Consider the following 5,626-nt stretch of genomic DNA (forward strand, 5'->3'; position numbering starts at 1 on the left):
GTACAATCTTTACACTCAAAACCTACTAGAAACCTTACAAAATGAAAGTGTCGTAGGAACATCAATAAATGGAAACTACACGGGTGTTGTAGCATATGCTGATGACATTATACTTCTTAGTTCCACCCTCACTGGCCTACAAAAGCTAATTAATATCTGTAACATTTACACAAAAGAAAATTGCATAAAATTGAATGCTGACAAAACCGAGTTTTTGGTCACCGGAAAACATCAAATTAAAAAATGCACGATAGCACTCAACCACCAAAAAATAAAACTAGACAATAAACTTACTCATCTAGGCTTTATATGGGACACAAAATATTCACCAATTGCCTCACTTAATCGTTTAAACATTGATAACCAAATATCCCATTTCCGGACAGTAATACAGTCTTTAATTCAAGCTGGAATTCGTTTTGTTCACCCAAACTCTATTGTCCAGTTATATAAAACTTTAGCTGTTCCAACACTAACGTATGGTCTTGAGCTTTGCGACCATAAAGAAATGTTATTGCAAAAGCTTGATATAGTAGGAAGAATTGCACTGAAGTCACTACTAAACGTTTCAAAACATAGTAAAAATTATATACATCCCCTATTTTGTATTGAAGATATATCTATAATTACGCAACAAAATAAGATAAACTTATTTATTCGCCTGTTGAAAAATAAAATGACATTTGATATTCTTAAGTCGCAATTGAACAACGAATCAGGTCCACGACCTTTTGTAGATAGCGTCAAGGCTCTGTGCAATAGTCATAAATTAAATATAGAGAAACTAATGCAACACAAAGAAAAAATAAAAATTACTGGTTTAAAAAATATAATTCCTGAAACGGATCTTAAAATCTTAAAATGAGCAGTTGAGTACTGGAACTCAAAAGAACAAAGAACAATCTTCAAGGATGTTCTTGAAAATAAAATTCATAGATCCTAGAGATTTTTTTTGAAACTTTTTATTTACCTTACTTGTAATATATAGTGGGTGTTTAACAAATATATATAAAAAAAATAAATAAATAAATATTGGGTGTAATAGGTCTTTTATAGCAACTGGTAAGTTTAACTTGTTTTTATAAGTGCATTGTCCTGTAATCTTATCCCTTTGCCATTTGCACCAGCTAGTATTGGTTCTGGGACAAAATTGATGACGCGTAGCTGTATCACCTTCGCAGCAGTGCCATAAAACTGCAAGTACAGCTTTTTTCATAGGGTAGAGTTTATCATTTTTTTTTTTTTCATAGGGTAGAGTTTATCAAGTAATTCTGCATTAAGTTAATACTTGCATCAGTTCGTCTTCCTTTACCTGAGAGAGTTTTACTGTCATTCAACTTTTCTTTTTTTTTTTATTGCACGTAAATTCCGAAGTCTTGTTCCAAGTCTCTTTTGAACATGACCGAGACACTCTAGTTTTTCTGGTATCAACGTTTCTCCATAAGATCTTTCTTCCCTTACTTTGCTGTATGCTTTAGTGTCCCCATCTCCTATGTAATGACTGTACCTTAAGTTAAACTTACTTATTGGAGAACAAAAAATTGAAATAGCACCAGCGGACTCCATAGCACCAGATGATTCGTGATGATTAATTGCACACTTATGTCGTGTTTTCCATAGTTCATAACCAGCTGATCCTTTTTTTTTGGACCAAATCTCACAAGATTTACAAAATTTTGACATAGTGTAATAGTCTAAGACCTTTTTATTATCCTTTGAAATTGCAGATATCACGTCATTCAGCGATGAATAACCCCTTTTTTGCCATGTTCCATCAATAGAAATATGACAGTCAACAATATCATTGCTACACGCATTGATGTTAATCATTTGACGCACTTCATGAGCAGCTTTTTGGGTACTTTTTTCAGCAGATTTTTCATATGCACAATAAAGAGTCTTATTAATTTTTTTATAAGTAGTAAATGCAATAGAAAATGGCATATTCATCATTGTTGTAAATGTTTCAATTCCAGCATGACCTTTGCCTATCTCGCGAAAAGCCATAGCTGTGCCATAGTTAATTTCATGTGCTTTTTTTACAGTTTTACTTTTTTGTAAAGGTATATATTGAGGAGAAGTATAAGAAAATCTGCATGCTGAACAAACACTACATTTTATACATAATTTAAGTGAAAACCCTTTGTGTTCATTTTTATTATGTATAAGCTTAACAGGTGAGCTACACTCAGAACAGCGTGAGAACTCCTCAAATAAATCTTTCATAATGCCAAAATGTATAAATATAAAAAAATTAAGGTCGTTAGATGTCTGTTTGTTTTTTGGTGAACTGCCAATACAATTAACTGTTCAACTTTTTAGCACTTGTACTATTAGTACTACTAAACATATTTGAATAAGAAGCACTTTCAGGTGAAATGTTTTGTTGATCAGACATTTTATGTTGATTTCCATGAAAATAATTTCTTTTTCTTTTTTTGCTATTTTTTTTATTTCCCATCTAAGAATAAAGCAGTAACATGTGAAAAATAAATGCAATAAATTCAATAAAATAATCATAACAAGCTGTTATTGATACACTGTTATAAATTCACTTCCTTCTCACTATACAATTCAATTTAATATTATTAATGGAATTAACGTATTTGCAAAGTTGATATAAAGCAAAGGAAGTATATATGAAATGTAGAATGATAATAGAAATTAATTGTTTGATGAAATATATGGAAAGTTAGCCCAAAAGTAAGCATTGTTTATTGTTGCTATGCGGTTGCTAAGGGCTTCTTTTTGAGACCATATTACCAAATTAACATTTTCTGTCACTAAATTACTTAAAAACATAGTAAAACTATACATTTTTGAAATCTAAAATGATTGTATTTTTCAAATTTAGAAAAAAAAAAATTTGAAAATTTTGAAATTTGTCGGGCTAGTACCACCTTAAACAAAAATTAAGAAAAGTTTGAAAAAAAACTGCAAACAACTCAGCTATAAGCAAAATTAAAGGGAAGAAATATTCCGGATATTTTACCCAAACAATTTTCCGAATTTTTAAGTATGACCTGGATGATCTATGCGTATCCCAAAAAGCTGATATCATAAGTAAATAGTATTTATTTTAATTTAAAGAATATTAAAGTACATTTGTTAATATATATTTATATTTAACATAATCATAATACATAATAATCACATTGTAAGGGCTTCGTGATAAAATCATTACGACCTTCTTGAAATTCTACCCGTACTATTTAATTATAAATTTTATTACATACTTTGACTCACGAAACTTGTAAATATTACACCTATAATTAACGAAATTTGTAAAAGTTATATGTACGGCGAAATATGAGGGGGCAAAAAAATGTAGTTAAAAAACTCAACATGTAATTTAGACATCGTAATATGCAATTAAGCAACACAACATGTAATGAGGAAATTTTTATTTTTATTTTATTTAGGTGCCCCAAGAAGTCCTTACCGTCTTATCACAGAGCACCGCTGGATGAGCATTTAATTGGAAGTTCACGCCTCCTTCTTTACCGATGTCGCAAAACTTGCCCAGAGGTGGGGTTTGAACCACGGATTCTTTGTTTCTGAGGCAAGTGCGCTAATAGTATACTAGGGTATACTATTAAAAAATATGCTTTCCCCTATCCACCACCAAAATAAAAATAATAAGAAAAATAAAGCTATTTCTAGTTTAAAATTCTGTATTTAAGACAGTTCACAAATCAAACGATTAAACATAACAAAGAAAAAAAACGGTTCTGGATTTGGTATCAAGTTTTTAGACGTTATATAAAGACTTTACGAGCTTTTTTAGCAGCAAAGTTGGAAGTTACAACATCGTAATTAACTTTCTTTTCAAGATCTATTTCGATTGAAAGGATAAGACATTCTTTTAGACGATCCTGTCCCATGGTAGCTCTTAGAGAGTTCTTGAAAAGAGCTTATTTGCTAAAAGATCTCTTGCCTTCAGCCACAGATACTGGCAAAGTAAGAAAGATACGAAGACAGATACATATCTGGGGGAAATTTCCTTCAAATCCCTTCACGTAAATGCTGTCAGAATATCTACGGGTTGATTATTTGTTAGTAAATAGTGTCAAACAGACAAAAAAAGGCGAACTCATCAATAAACTTGTCTTGTCACTAAGATCATTTGGATACAGAAGTACAAAATATTTAACTTTAGATTCTTGACTCTTTGTTAAGTCGGAATTGATGTTAGGCGTAGACCAGGTGAAGGAAAATAATCGATATCGCTGTTTCACAGCTTGAAATCTCTCTATAACCTGATTCATTTTTTTATTGGATGTTTTTAATTTTTTATTTAGCATATCAATGTTTTTTTGTGTCATCTGATGATGCCCCATAAACGCGATGCCCGATGGAAACCAACCCGGATCCCCAACCCTCTCTGCGCCCCTGGCTGCAAGTGCAGGTCCAATTATGTTTGTAATCCATTATTGCACTTTTTCTAAAAGAGAAAGGGCATCATTTGAAGATCCGCTCCAGATATGGCAATAGTACTCCATACAAAGACGGATTAAAGATTTATAGAGATAAGGAATAGAATCCTGAGTTAAAAAATGGTGAGCACGATAAAAAGATTAGACCTCAGCAGATGCTAATTTTGCAATGGATTTGATATATGGTTTCCAAGAAATATCGGAAGTAAGATCTAATCCTAGAAACCAAAGGATAGATGACTCATTGAGTACATTACCGTTCATAAATAAAAGAAGATCTAGATTATTGCGATAATGATAAGCTGAAAAAAATTAAGTTTTATCTGAGTTAAAGTTCACCAGTCACTGATTGTACCATGCAGTAGCAGAAGTGAGAATCTTTTCAAACTCAAATGCCCCTTCCAAGTAATCAGAGAGTGTTGGTTTCCTATCAAAACAAGAATAAATGGTAGTATCATCAGTGAACAATGCTATCTTAGATGTGAGAATTTACTGGAAGATCACAAATGCACAAATTGGAAGATCAAAAATGCACAACAAAATCTATCGGTTATTACTTCTACAAATGTAGAAGATTCTAAGCATGATATCACTTTAAATACAGAAGCTGGAGTGATAAGAATGTCAAGCAATGGATCAACCTGTTTGTAAAATTGTAACTATTGTAAAAAATCTTTTTACAATGGTTTCTAGCAATAGTAATGTGACTGTCAATTGACCTTGGTGGGTATCAAAACAAAAATGCAAAGACAATTTAATATTTGTGTCAGCAAAACAACAATCGCCAAAAACCTAAAAGGCAGATTGTTTTCGTTAAAAAAAAAGTGCATAAAGAGCTTTTTACAATGAACAGTAATGAAAGCAAATAAAAAAGAGCTGAATATGTTAGAAACATCAATGAGCATATCACATCATCAGATCGTTTGGCTGGCTGGGATGGTCATCAGATAGTTTTGTTGAGTGAAACAAATCCTAAGCTTTTTTGTAGAAGGATGTGCCAAATAAGAGCAATAATGAAAATACCTGCTTCAAAAGGAGGATTCGGTCGTCATAACAGACAATGCTTCGTGTAACGCTTATTTGTTACGTTTAGGACTCTACAGTCTAATGTTAAACCCGGTGGAAACAATCTGGTCTAAAACTAAAAGTAACTTTGAATAAACAATTCACATTCCACCTAATTCCCGCAC

Source organism: Hydra vulgaris, chromosome 03 (genome assembly GCF_038396675.1).
Source record: "Hydra vulgaris chromosome 03, alternate assembly HydraT2T_AEP".
Taxonomy (NCBI): domain Eukaryota; kingdom Metazoa; phylum Cnidaria; class Hydrozoa; order Anthoathecata; family Hydridae; genus Hydra; species Hydra vulgaris.